A 15917-nucleotide genomic window follows, 5' to 3' on the forward strand; every position below is an offset into this window, starting at 1 on the left:
ACCTCTGTGTTTTGAATTAAATCTCTCAATCAACAAGCAAGCTGCCAGGCAGCCATGTCAAATGTCAGAGCAAGGGTGGCCGTATGGTTCTGTGATGCCTCCCTGATACTTTTATTTTTTGCTCCAGAGGATGCCTGCAGTGGCTCTATAGTTGGGATCAATGTTGGTCTGACAACTTTTCCAAAGGTGTGAGCCTTCAAAACCATACCAACATCATTTAAACTATCTTGTAATGGCCCCCCCACTGACAAACACAGCCTATACATTTCCAGGGATCCCCCCTTTCACATACAATCCCCATGCAGAGACTGCCTCCACCCCTTCACATACAATCCCCTTGCAGTGCCCCCCTTCAAATACAATCCCCTTGCAGTGCCCCCCTTCACAGCCAATCCCCTTGCAGAGACTGCCTCCACCCCTTCACAGCCAATCCCCTTGCAGAGACTGCCTCCACCCCTTCACAGACAATCCCCTTGCAGAGACTGCTTCCACCGCTACAGGTACAATCCCCTTGCAGAAACTGCTTCCACCCCTTCACATACAATCCCCTTGCAGAGACTGCTTCCACCCCTTCACGTACAATCCCCTTGAAATGCCCCCCTTCACATACAGTCCCCTTGCAGAGACTGCCTCCACCCATGCACATACAATCCCCTTGCAGTGCCCCCCTTCACAGACAATCCCCTTGCAGAGACTGCCTCCACCCATGCACATACAATCCCCTTGCAGTGCCCCCCTTCACGTACAATCCCCTTGCAGTGCCCCCCTTCACATACAATCCCCTTGCAGAGACTGCTTCCACCCATGCACATACAGTCCCCTTGCAGTGCCCCCCTTCACATACAATCCCCTTGCAGAGACTGCCTCCACCCATGCACATACAATCCCCTTGCAGTGCCCCCCTTCACGTACAATCCCCTTGAGATTCAAATGCATTTCAATCAATATGTAAAACATTTAAATGATGATGCCATCGTGTCAGGGCATCAGTGCTGTCATGGTACTTTCCCCCCTCTGACAAAATCGGAAAAGAGCGTTATGGCGCTGGGTTCTGTGGCGGACAGCTCTATGGGGTTTCTCCAGTCCCCCCACACCAATGAACTTGCCTTCAACAGGAGCCTAGGGTGTGGGGAGTTGTGATGTGTCATTAGGACAGGCCTACTTGACCACACTTTAAATAAGCCAACTTTGTCTAAAACTGTGAATTAAACTGTTTTGTACAGTGGTGCAGTGGTGAGCACCGCAGCCTCACAGCTCCAGGGACCCGGTTCAATTCTGGGTACTGCCTGTGCGGAGTTTGCAAGTTCTCCCTGTGACCACGTGGGTTTTCGCCGGGTGCTCCGGTTTCCTCCCACCGCCAAAGACTTGCAGGTGATAGGTAAATTAGCCATTGTAAATTGCCCCTAGTGTAGATAGGTGGTAGGGAATATGGGATTACTGTAGGGTTAGTATAAATGGGTGATTCTTGGTCGGCGCAGACTCGGTGGACAAAGGGCCTGTTTCAGTGCTGTATCTCTAAATAAATAAATATGTATGTGATATCTTCTGAAGAATGCTCTGGATTCTGCTGTGATGCTCTCATTGTGGAATAGCCTGTTGACAATCATTGTGCACGCTTGTGCATAAACGAAGGCTATTTAGATAAACTGGAGATGCAGTCATGTAGTGGTAATGTCACTAGACTAGAAATCCAGAGGCCTGGGCCAATGCTCTGGGGACGTGAGTTTGAATCCCACCACAGCAGATGGTGGAATTTGAATTCAATTAATAAATCTGGAATTAAAAACTAGCCTAAAGGTGACCATGAAAGCATTGTTGATTGTTGTAAAAACCCATCTGGTTCACAAATGCCCTTTAGGGAAAGACATCTGCTGGTCTGGCCTTCATGTGATAGCAATGTGGTTGACTCTTAAAAGTCCTCTGAAATGGTCGAGCAAGCCACTCAGTTGTATCAAACCACTACAAAGTGTAAGAAAGGGAATGAAACCAGATGGACTGGCATTGACCGAGGCACCATAAACAGCAAACACCGCCCTGTCAACCCTGCAAAGTCCTCCTTACTAACATCTGGGGGTTTGTGCCAAAATTGGGAGAGTTGTCCCACAGACTAGTCAAACAACAGTCTGACATAGTCATACTCACAGAATCATACTTTACAGCCAATGTCCCTGACACCACCATCACCATCCCTGGGTATATCCTGTCCCACCAGAGGTAGCGGCACAGTGGTATACAATTGAGAGGCAGTTTCCTTGAGAGTCCTCAGCACTGATTCCGGACTCCTTAAAGTCTCATAGCATCAGGTCAAACATGGAGACAGAAACCTCCTGCTGATTACCACCTACTGCCCCCCACCTCAAAGAACAGTACAGCACAGGAACAGGCCATTCGGCCCTCCAAGCCTGCGCCGATCTTGATGCCTGCTTAAACTAAAACCTTCTGCACTTCCGGGGACCGTATCTCTCTGTTCCCATCCAATTCATGTATTTGACAAGATGCCTCTTAAAGGTCGCTATCCTACCTGCTTCCACCACCTCCCCCGGCAGCAAGTTCCAGACACTCACCACCCTCTGTGTAAAGAACTTGCCTCACACATCCCCTCAAAACTCGCACCTTAAACCTATGTCCCCTAGTAACTGACTCTTCCACCCTGGGAAAAAGCTTCTGACTATCCACTCTGTCCATGCTGCTCATAACTTTGTAAACCTCTATCATGTCACCCCTCCACCTCCGTCGTTCCAGTGAGAACAATCCGAGTTTATCCAACCTCTCCTCATAGCTAATGCCCTCCAGACCAGGCAACATCCTGGTAAACCTCTTCTGTACCCTCTCCAAAGCCTCCACGTCCTTCTGGTAGTGTGGCGACCAGAATTGCACGCAATATTCTAAGTGTGGCCTAACTAAAGTTCTGTACAGCTGCAGCATGACTTGCCTATTTTTATACTCTATGCCCCGACCGATGAAGGCAAGCATGCCGTATGCCTTCTTGACTACCTTATCCACCTACGTTGCCACTTTCAGTGACCTGTGGACCTGTACGCCCAGATCTCTCTGCCTGTCAATACTCCTAAGGGTTCTGCCATTTACTGTATACTTCCCACCTGTTTTAGACCTTCCAAAATGCATTACCTCACATTTGTCCGGATTAAACTCTATCTGCCATTTCTCCGCCCAAGTCACCAACCGATCTATATCCTGCTGTATCCTCTGACAATCCTCATCACTATCCGCAACTCCACCAACCTTTGTGTCGTCCGCAAACTTACTAATCAGACCAGCTCCATTTTCCTCCAAATCATTTATATATACTACAAACAGCAAAGGTTCCAGCACTGATCCCTGCGGAACACCACTAGTCACATCCCTCCATTCAGAAAAGCACCCTTCCACTGCTACCCTCTGTCTTCTTTGACTGAGCCAGTTCTGTATCCATCTTGCCAGCTCATCTCTGATCCCGTGTGACTTCACCTTTTGTACCGGTCTTCCATGAGGGACCATGTCAAAGGCTTTACTGAAGTCCATATAGACAACATCCACTGCCCTTCCTTCATCAATCATCTTCGTCACTTCCTCAAAAAACTCAATCAAGTTAGTGAGACACGACCTCCCCTTCACAAAACCATGCTGCCTCTCGCTAATAAGTTCGGCTGATGAATCAGTGCTTCTCCATGTTGAACACCAATTGGAAGAAATAGCAAGGGCACAGGAAGTACTCTGGGTCGGGGACTTCAATGCCCATCATGAACAGTGGCTCAGTAGTACCCTGCTAGCTGAGTCCGAAAGGACGTAGCTGCTAGACGAGGTCTGTGGCAGGTGGTGAGGGAGCCAACAAGAGGGAACAACCTACTTAACCTTGTCCTCACCAATCTACCTGTTGCAGATGCATCTCAGTATTGATAGGAGTGACCACTGCACAGTCCTTGCGGAGACAAAGTCCCATCTTCACATTGAGGATACCAACCATCGTGTTGTGTGGCACTCCGACTGTGCTAAATGGGATAGATTTCGAACAGATCTAGCAGTACAAAACTGGGCATCCATGAGGTGCTTTGGGGCATCAGCAGCAGCAGAACTGTATTCAACCACAATCTGTAACCTCATGGCCCAACATATCCCTCACTTTACCATTACCATCAAGCCAGGGAACCAAGCCTGGTTCAATGAAGAGTGCAGGAGGACATGCCAGGAGGAGCACCAGGCATACCTCAAATTAAGGTGCCAGCCTGGTAAAGCTACAACACAGGACTACTTGCATGCCAAACAGCAGAAGCAGAATGTAATAGACGGGGCTAAGCGATCCCACAAACCAATGGATCAGATCTAAGCTCTGCAGTCCTGTCACATCCAGTCGTGAATGGTGGTGGACAATTAAACAACTGTCAGGAGGAGGAGGCTCCAGAAATATCTTCATCCTCAACAATTGGGGAGCCCAGCACATCAGTGCAAAAGACAAGGCTGAAGGATTTGCAACAATCTTCAGCCAGAAGTGCCGAGTGGCAGGTCCATCTCGATCTCCTCCTAAGATCCCCAGCATCACAGATGCCAGTCTTCAGACAATTCGATTCACTCCACGTGATATAAAGAAACAGCTGAAGGCACTGGATACTGCAAACGCTATGGGACCTGACAACAGTCCGGCAATTGTACTGAAGACCTGTGCTCCAGAACTAGCTGCGCCCCTAGCCAAGCTGTTCCAGTACAGCTACAACACTGGCATCTACCTGGCAATGTGGAAAATTGCCCAGGTATGTCCTGTACACAAAAAGCAGGACAAATCCCACCTGGCCAATTACCGCCATATCAGTCTACTCCCGATCATTAACAAAGTGATGGAAGGGGTCATCAACAGTTCTATCAAGCGGCACTTGCTCAGCAATAACCTGCTCACCGACGCTCAGTTTGGGTTCTGCCAGGAGCACTCAGCTCCTGACCTCATTACGGCTATTAACCAAACATGGACAAAAGAGCTGAACTCCAGAGATGAGGTGAGAGTGATTGCCCATGACATCAAGGCAGTATTTGATCGAGTATGGCATCAAGGAGCCCTAGCAAAACTGGAGTCAATGGGAATCAGGGGGAAAATTCTCCGCTGGCTGGAGTCATACCTAGCACAAAGGAAGGCGATAGTGGTTGTTGGAGGTCAATCATCCCAATCCCAGGACATCACTGCAAAAGTTCTTCAGGGTAGTGTCCTAGGCCCAACCATCTTCAGCTGTTTCATCAATGACCTTCCCTCCATCATAACCTCAGAACCATAAACTGAACTGGACCAGCCATATAAATACTGTGGCTACAAGAACAGGTCAGAAGCTGGGAATTCTGTGGCGAGTAATTCACCTCCTGACTCCCCAATGCCTATCCACCATCTACAAGGCACAAGTCAGGAGTGTGATGGAATATTCTTCACTTGTCTGGATGGGTGCAGCTCCAACAACACTCAGGAAGTTCGAACAGGATAAAGCAGCCCACATGATTGGCACCCCATCCACCAGCTTCAGCATTCACTCCCTCCACCACTGATGCACAGTGGCAGCAGTGTGTACCATCTGCAAGATGAGCAGCTCACCAAGGCTGCTTCGACAGCACCTTCCAAATCCGTGACCTCTATCACCTAGAAGAACAAGGGGAGCAGATGCATGGGAACACCACCACCTGTAAGTTGTCCTCCAAGTCACACACACCATCCTGACTTGGACCTATATCGCCGTTCCTTCACTGTCACTGAGTCAAACTCCTGGAACTCCCTTCCTGACAGCACTGTTGGTGTACCTACACCCCAAGGACTGGAGCGGTTCAAGAAGGCAGCTCACCACCACCTTCTCAAGGGCAATTAGGGATGGGCAATAAATGCTGGCCTAGCCCTCGACGGTCACATCCCATGAACGAATAAAAAAAACTATAGTGGAACCAAACCCACACGATAACTTCAGGAGATGACGGAAGAAGAGAGAGTTGAAAGGAAGACGCAATTAAAGTAAGTGAATTTCACTTATAGGCAAACAGGGCATTACAGTCTCATATTTAGAAATTTAATGTGTAGCCAGTTGAACTGGATGGTACCCACCCAACATTGTGTCTGCCATTTTTTTTCCTCTTACTGTTACATGGCTTGGTTGCTGATAATGAGGCTAGTCTCAACTAGTCTCAGTGATTATATTTGAAACATCGCGATTTGGCTGGCTGTAAACCATTGCTAATTGTTTCTCCAGTTATTTCTCAATCACATTTTGGAAATTGCTTACAGACCTCATCTCATTAAATCTAATGAGAATAGCTGAGAGTGCTCCTGGATAATGGCCAGCAATTGAGGTAGCAGAAGCTGTTGTGATCTCCTAATAAACTGTTTATATGCACAAAACAAGATGTGAATTTGTATCAAATTTCCTAAGTAAATTTTTCTCTGTTGATTTATTTAACCTCCTTAGGTGTTCTCTCTGACTTCACAATACTTATTCTACACAACTGAAAATAACATACGAATTAGGAGCAGGAGTAGGCCGCTCAACCCATCGAGCCTGCTCTGCCATTCAATAAGTTCATGGCTGAACTGATTACTCCACATTTCCACCTACACCCAATAACCTTCCACCCCCTTGCTTATCATGAATCTATTTACCTCTGCCTTAGAAATATTCAAAGACTCTGCCTTTTGAGGAAAAGAATTCCAAAGACTCACGACCCACTGAGAGAAAAATATTCTCCGCATCTCTGTCTTAAATGGGCGACCCCTTATTTTTAAACAGTGACCCCTAGTTTGAGATTCTCCCACAAGGGGAAACATCCTTTCCACATCCACCCTGTCAAGACCCCTCAGGATCTTATATGTTTCAATCAAGTCACCTCTTACTCTTCTAAATTCCAGTGGATACAAGCCTAGCCTGTCCAATCTTTCCTCATAAGACAGCCCACCCATTCCAGGTATTAGTCTAGTAAACCTTCTCTGTACTTCCTCCAACGCATTTACATCCTTCCTTAAATAAGGAGACCAATACTGTACACAGTACTCCAGATGTGGTCTCACCAATGCCCTGTATAGCTGAAGCATAACCTCCCTACTTTTGTATTCAATTCTCCTCGCGATAAACGATAACATTCTATTAGCTTTCCTAATTATGTGCTGTACCTGCATACTGACCTTTTGCGATTCATGCACTAGGACACTCAGATCCCTCTGCATCTCAGAGCTCTGAAATCTCTCACCATTTAGATAATATGCTTCTTTTTTATTCTTCCTTCCAAAGTGGACAATTTCACACTTTCCCACATTATACTAAATTTGCCAGGTCTTTACCCACTCACTTAACCTATCTATATCCCTTTGTAGCCTCCTTATGTCCTCTTCACAACTTACTTTCCTGCCTATCTTTGTGCCATCAGCAAATTTAGCAACCATACCTTCGGTCCCTTCATCTAAGTCATTTAGATAAATTGTAAAAAGTTGAGGCCCCAGCACAGGTCCCTGTGGCATACCACTCATTACATCTTGCCTACTCTCTGTTTCCTGTTAGCTAACCAATCTTTTATCCATTCCAAATGTTACCCCCTATACCATGAGCTTTTATTTTCTGCAATAACCTTTGATGTGGCACCTCATCAAATGCCTTCTGGAAATCTAAGTACAATACATCCACTGGTTCCCCTTTATCCACAGCACATGTAACTCCCTCAAAGAACTCCAATAAATTGGTTAAACATGATTTCCCTGTAACAAAACCATGTTGACTCTGGTTGATTACCTTGAATTTTTCTAAATGCCCTGCTATAACATATTTAATAACAGTTTCTAACATTTTCCCTAAGACAGATGTTAAGCTAATTGACCTGCAGTTTCCTGCTTTCTGTCTCCCTCCCTTTTTGAATAAAGGAGTTACATTCGCTATTTTCCAATCTAAAGGAACCTTCCCCAAATCTAGGGAATTTTGGAAAATGAAAACTAACAGCTCAAGCAACCCACTAGCCACTTCTTTTAACACCCTAGGATGAAGTCCATTAGGACCCGAGGGCTTGTCAGCCCGCAGCTCCAACAATTTGTTCAGTACCACTTCCCTGGTGATTGCAATTTTCTTGAGTTCTTCCCGCCCTTCCATTTCCTGACTTACAGCTAATACTGGGATGTTACTTGTATCCTCAATAGTGAAGACCGTTGCAAAATACCTGTTCAATTCATCTGCCATCTCCTATTATCCATTATTAATTCCCCAGACTCACTTTTTACAGGACCAACACTCACTTTGTTAACTCTTTTATTTTTAAAATATCTATAGAAACTCTTACCATCTGTCTTTATACTTCTAGCTAGCTTTCTCTCGTACCATTATGCCAGGTTTGTTATACAGTGCTGCCCTTTGTTTCTATACAGTCAAATAATCAGTACAGCTGAACCCACTTCTATACAACTCTTAAACCCTTCTTTAGGTCAAAACTTTTATTTCTATACACTGAGTTGTGAAATATCAAAATTAAAGATAACTTTACAAGATCAAATGCTGATAAGCCAAACATTTCAAGGCCCTAATTATTAGTTCATGACCAGTTAAGATCAAACTCCCCGCCTTCCTTCTCACATATCCTGATAGTTGGATTATTGTGTGAATGGGTTCTCACTTTTTAAATGTAACATTATTATTGAGAAAAATGGAATACATTGGTGTATTCCCCCTTACTGTACCCAGATGTTACTGTCCCATATATCTTACATTCCTTTGATCAGTTGATATCATTTACTCAGATGGCATTTGGTAAACATGTCAAACATTAAAAAAAGGTTGCAGTTCACAAAATTAATGTAAATTATTCATCTGGATTGAAAACTGGCATGGCAACAAGATGCAGAAAGTGATGAAAAATGTAAAAGCCACAGTTGGAAGGCTGTGACATGTGGATTCCTGCAGGCGTCTGTTTTGACTCCATTACTGAGCATTCACAGATTGACAGAAACCCAAAAACAGCAGAAACAACAATATACACCATTTCTCAGTTGGTAGCATTCTTGCCTCTGAGTCAGAAGGTTGTGAGTTCAAGTTCCACTTCAGGATCTGAACGCAAAATCCAGGCTGACATTCCAGTGCAATACTAAGGGAAGGCTACACTGTCAAAGGTTGTCTTCTGGATCAGATTTAAGTGGAGGCCCGGTCTGCTCCTCAGGTAGACATAAAAGATCCTGTACTACTATTTCAAATAAGAGCAGGGGAGTTATCCTTGGTGTCCTGGCTAGTATTTATCCCTCAATCAACATCACAAAAACAGATTATCTCACATTATCACATTGCTGTTTGTGGGAGCTTGCTGTGTGCAAATTGGCTGTCATGTTTCCTACAGTACAACAGTGACTGCACTTCAAAAATATCTCATTGACTGCAAAGCACTTTGGCACATTCTGAGGATGTGAAAGGTGCTACATAAATGCACATCTTTCTTTTTCTAAATCCACCTCCTAATCTTTCGCTTATATATTTGGTCCAGAACTCTTAATTGCCTATGCTTGCACCTGGCCACATAGCTTGTGTCATGAGCAAATTTTAGATTATTATTATTACAAGAAGCATCTTCTGAATAGTTGCCAGTAATTGCCACAGGGGTTGTCCCAAAATCCCACCGTAGTTTTGGCAGAAGCCATGGAGAAATGATGAACATAGTTGTTTCTGCTGTTTTTGGGTTTCTGCCAATCTGTGAATGTTCATTAATGGAGCCAAAACAGACTCCTGCAGGAATCCATTTGTCACTGCCTTCCAGAGATGGCTTTTTCCATATTTCATCACTTTCTGCATCCTGTTGCCATGCCAGTTTTCAATCCAGATGAATAAATTACATTAATTTCATGAACTATACCCTTTCTTTTGAATGTTTCACATGTTTATCAAATGCCATCTGAGTAAATGATTATCAACTGAAATTTCTTCATATACTGGCTTTGTTACTCTTTCAGGAAATTCAGTCGATTAGTAAGGCATGACATCCTGGTTCAAAATCTATATAAGATACTCCATGTGGAGGTTGTACTGGCCCAGAAATTGCTGGAAAAGTTACGGCACATTTAATATATCATCATTCGTATGTAAATAACCCAACATTTGGTGATGAGGAAGAGATATGCGGTGAGCGGTGAATTGTCACTAGTTGCTGAACTATTTGCTCTATAACATCATTGGCCTCATGGAAATAGGAGCTTGCCATCAAGTTCCCCAAATGAATTGTTGCATTTTTTTTTATTCGTTCCTGGGATGTGGTCGTCGCTGGCTAGGCCAGCATTTATTGGCCATCCCTTAGTGCCCCTGAGAAGGTGGTGGTGAGCTGCCTTCTTGAACTGCTGCAGTCCATGTGGGATAGGTACCAGCACTGTTAGAAAATGTTAAATTTGCCACAGAAGGTTAGGGCTGGTAAGTAATGATGTAAGGACCTTTATCACGATGAGATTTATGTTCCTGCAATGCCTCTCAACCTCTCTAGCCCAGAAAGGGAATAATTGAAACTGTGGAGTATCACTCCTGCAGGTACTAAATTGTTCCTAGAGATTTTAAAAGTATGTTTCAATTTTTTTCTTAATTTTACTTTGTCTCATTTTTTCTCTCTCTCTCGTAATCCAATCTTGCTTTCCCGCTCCTTATTTCTCCCTGTACCTACTTTGACTTTATTCCACCCTATTTCCTTCTCAGTCATTCCTGTTTCTTTCTCTATCTTTAAATCTCAGTAGTTGAGGAGATAGACTGTTGGACCCATCATTCACCAAGGTCCCAGATGCCCCATCGACCTCACTGCATCATCAGCTTGCACTTCCAACAGTTTGTGGTGCAAAAATTTTTCATGCTGAAGAGTGAGGAAAGAAAATTAACAAGGCATGCCGAGAGATACCCCACTCTAGCAAATCCTATAGTACGCTGCTATTACAGCCTATTGCTTATTTTTTAAAAACACATTTGGGAACTTGAATGTGCTGGTGCTGGGCATCTTGCAGTTTACCCTGACTGTTAGACTATCACCCATCAGATCAAAAAAATTCAGTGCATCACTGTTGCTCTTGGCTGATGCATTTGATGTGTCACATTTGACCCCGAGTTGACCTTCCAACCTCATATTTGTGCCATCACTCAGACTGCCTACCTCCATCTCTGTAGCATCACCTGACTTTACCCCTGTCTCAGCTTATATGCTACTGAAACCTTCATTCATGCCTTCGTTACCGCTAGACTCAACTATTCCAATGCACTCCTGGGTGCTTGCTCACTTTCTACTCTCTATAAACTTGAGGTCATCCAAAACTCTGCTGCCCGTATCTTAACTCGCACTAAGTCCTCTTTGGCTATCATCCCTGTGCCCGCTGACCTACATTGGCTGTTGGTTAAGCAAAGTTTTGATTTTAAAATTCTCATCCTTGTTTTCAAATCCCTCCATGGCCTCTCGCCCCGACCTATCTTTGTAATCTCCTCCAGCCCCACAACCCTGAAAGATATCTGTGCTCCTCTAATTCTGGCCTCTTGTGCATCCTTGATTTAATTGCTCCACCGTTGGTGGCTGTGCCTTCAGTTGCCTAGCCCTAAGCTCTGGAATTCTCTCTCTATACCTCGATGCCTCTGAACTTCACTTTCCTCCTTTAAGACACTTTTATAATGCTCCTGTAAAGCGTCTCGGGATGTCTTATTACGTTAAATGTGCTGTTGCGCTAATGTGTTTTGTTGAATGATAATTTTCTTTAATCTGCTGACTGGAGATCTGAATTAATATTTTTTATAAAAAAGACATTTTAAAAAGACAAGCTGGCAGCAAAATCATCCTTTCAGCTGAAGATGATCACCTAATTTGCAGCACTGTATATAGTATACTGCAACGCTTGTGAGGAGAGAGACGAAATGTCTGCTAAGTCCTCAGCGAGACCCAAGAGGTTGAAAGGAACTATCTGTTCTCTCAACAAGAAGAAGAAATGCTGTTAAGTGCTCTGTTTGAATCACTGAGTGACTGTCAGGTTTCAAGCCCCTCCCGATCTGTGGTTTTATGCTGGTATTTTTCTCTGTAGCAGAGGAGAAACAACTGGACTCTGACATGAGCAAACCATAAGTGGGGGTCTCTTTCTCTCTCTCTCTCTCTCCATTCCAGCTTGAAAGCTTTTAAATCCTGTTTGTTGACTGACCACCTTTGCATACTCTGGCTATAATCAGAAACCCCTTTGGAGGTAATCATCTGCATTGCTATCTCCAAGTAATTTACTGAACCACTCATTTACCTCTTCAAACTAAAAGCCACAGGACCACCACAGAAGGTGGAATTTGAATTTAATTAATAAATCTGGAATTAAAAGCTAGTCTAATGATGGCCGTGAAACCATTGTCGATTGTTGTAAAAACCCATCTGGTTCACTAATGTCCTTTAGGGAAGGAAATCTGCTGTCCTTACCTGGTCTGGCCTACATGTGACTCCAGACCCACAGCAATGTGGTTAACTCTTACATGCCCTCTGAAATGGCCAAGCAAGCCACTCAGTTGTACCTAACCGCTACGAAGTTAATAAAAAGGAATGAAACCGGACGGACCACCCGGCATCGACTTAGGCACCGGAAACGACAACTGCAAACCCAGCCCTGTCAACCCTGCAAAGTCCTCCTCACTAACATCTGGGGGCTTGTGCCAAAGTTGGGAGAGCTGTCCCACAGACTAGTCAAGCAACAGCCTGACATAGTCATACTCACGGAATCATACCTTCCAGACAATGTCCCAGACACTGCAATTACTATCCCTGGGTATGTCCTGTCCCACCGGCAGGACAGACCCAGCAGAGGTGGTGGCACAGTGGTATACAGTAGGGAGGGAGTTGCCCTGGGAGTCCTCAACATCGACTCCGGACCCCATTAAGTCTCATGGCATCAGGTCAAACATGGGCAAGGTAACCTCCTACTGATTACCACCCTCAGCTGATGACTCAGTACTCCACCATGTTGAACACCACTTGGAGGAAGCACTGAGGGTAGCAAGGGCACAAAATGTACTCTGGCTGGGAGACTTCAATGTCCATCACCAAGAGTGGCTCGGTAGCACCACTACTGACCGGGCTGGCCGAGTCCTAAAGGACATAGCTGCTAGACTGGGTCTGCGGCAGGTGGTGGGGGAACCAACATGAGGGAAAAACATACTTGACCTCATTCTCACCAATCTGCCTGCTGCAGATGCTTCTGTCCATGACTCTATTGGTAGGAGTGACCACTGCACAGTCCTTGTGGAGATGAAGTCCTGCCTTCACAATGAGCATACCGTCCATTGTATTGTGTGGCACTATCACCGTGCTAAATGGGATAGATTTCAAACAGATCTAGCAATGCAAAACTGGGCATCCATGAGGTGCTGTGGGCCATCAGCAGCAGCAGAATTGTACTCAACCACAATCTGTAACCTCATGGCCTAGCATATCCCCCACTCTACCATTACCATCAAGCCAGGGGACCAACCCTGGTTCAATGAAGGGTGCAGGAGGGCATGCCAGGAGCAGCACCAGGCATACCTCAAAATGAGGTGTCAACCTCAACACAGGACTATCTGCATGCCAAATTGCGTAAGCAGCATGCGATAGACAGAGCTAAGCGATCCCATAACCAACGGATCAGATCTAAGCTCTGCAGTCCTGCCACATCCAACCGTGAATGGTGGTGGACAATTAAACAACTAACTGGAGGAGGTGGCTCCACAAATATCCCCATCCTCAATGATGGGGGTGCCCAGCACATCAGTGCGAAAGATAAGGCTGAAGCATTTGCAACAATCTTCAGCCAGAAGTGCCGAGTTGATGATCCATCTCGGCCTCCTCCTGAAGTCCACAGCATCACAGATGACTGACTTCAGCCAATTCGATTCACTCCGCGTGATATCAAGAAACGACTGAAGGCACTGGACACTGCAAAAGCTATGGGCCCTGACAATATTCCGGCAATACTACTGAAGACCTGTGCTCCAGAACTTGCCGTGCCCCTAGCCAAGCTGTTCCAGTACAGCTACAACACTGGCATCTACCCTGCAATGTGGAACATTGCCCAGGTATGTTTTGTACACAAAAAGCAGGACAAATCCAACCCAGCCCCATCAGCCAACTCTCTATCATCAGTAAAGTGATGGAAGGTGTCATCAACAGTGCCATCAAGCAGCACTTGCTTAGCAATAACCTGCTCAGTCTGAGCTCCAGGACATCACTGCAGGAGTTTCTCAGGGTAGTGTCCTAGGCCCAACCATCTTCAGCTGCTTCATCAATGACCTTCCTTCAATCATAAGGTCAGAAGTGGGGATGTTCGCTGATGATTGCACAATGTTCAGCACCATTCGCGACTCCTCAGATACTGAAGCAGTCCGTGTAGAATTGCAGCAAGACCTGGACAATATCCAGGCTTGGGCTGATAAGTGGCAAGTAACATTCGCGCCACACAAGTGCCAGGCAATGACCATCTTCAACAAGAGAGAATCTAACCATCACCCCTTGATATTCAACAGCATTACCATTGCTGAATCCCCCACTATCAACATCCTAGGGGTTACCATTGACCAGAAACTGAACTGGAGTAGCCATATAAATACCGTGGCTACAAGAGCAGGTCAGAGGCTAGGAATCCTGAGGCGAGTAACTCACCTCCTGACTCCCCAAAGCCTGTCCACCATCTACAAGGCACAAGTCAGGCGTGTGATGGAATACTCTCCACTTGCCTGGATGGGTGCAGCTCCAACTACACTCAAGAAGCTCGACACCATCCAGAACAAAGCAGCCCGCTTGATTGGCACACCATCTACAAACATTCACTCCCTCCACCACCGACGCATAGTGGCAGCATTGTGTACCATCTACAAGATGCACTGCAGCAACGCAGCAATGCACCTTAGACAGCACTTTCCAAACCCGCGACCTCTACCAACTAGAAGGACAAGGGCAGCAAATACATGGGAACACCACCACCTGCAAGTTCCCCTCCAAGTCACACACCATCCTGACTTGGAACTATATTGCCGTTCCTTCACTGTCGCTGGGTCAAAATCCTGGAACTCCCTTCCTAACAGCACTGTGGGTATACCTACCCCAAATGGACTGCAGCGGTTCAAGAAGGCAGCTCACCACCACCTTCTCAAGGGCAATTAGGGATGGGCAATAAATGCTGGCCTGGCCAGCGTCGCCCACATCCCATGAATGAATATAAAAGAAAACATACAAGCCAGCCGCATCACCAATCTCCACAGACTGTATACCTTTTTTATGGACTCTAATTCAACCAATCTACCTTTCCCCACTCTGTAACCTATTTGTGTGTGTGTAGACCTCTCGTGTGTGTGTGTGTGAGAGAGTGAAGGTTGGTGTGTTGATTATTATTTTATAAGCTCGGTTTAAGTACAATAAAGTTAACCTCTTAGATAATAATAATAAAATCAAAATACTGCAGATGCTGGAAATCTGAAATAAAAACAAGAAATGCTGGAAATACTCAGCAGGTCTGGCAGCATATGTGGATTGAGAAGCAGAGTTAATGTTTCAGGTCAGTGAATCTTCATCAGAGCTGACAAATATTAGAAATGCTGAAGGTTTTAAGCAAATAAAGTGGGGCCGGGGCAAGAGATAACAAAAGAGGTGTTGATCGGACAAGATCACAGAGAATAACTGACCAGAAGGTCATGGAACAAAGGCAAACAGTATGTTAATGATGTGGTGAAAGACAAAGCTTTAGTACAGAGAGGGTGTCAATTGACTGTAAAATGAACAGCCCTGGCTCCAAGCACAAACATTAAAAAAACAGTGGGTAGGCACAGTAGAAACAAACTAAACAAAATAAAATAAAATAAACAAATAAAAAAGAAAACAGAAAAAAAGAAAAAATAACTGAAAATAAAAAGGTGGGCTCTGAAATCATTGAACTCAGTGTTCAGTCCAGCAGGCTGTAGCGTGCCTAATTGGTAAATGAGGTGCTG

This window comes from Heterodontus francisci, chromosome 3 (assembly GCF_036365525.1).
Source record: "Heterodontus francisci isolate sHetFra1 chromosome 3, sHetFra1.hap1, whole genome shotgun sequence".
Lineage (NCBI taxonomy): Eukaryota > Metazoa > Chordata > Chondrichthyes > Heterodontiformes > Heterodontidae > Heterodontus > Heterodontus francisci.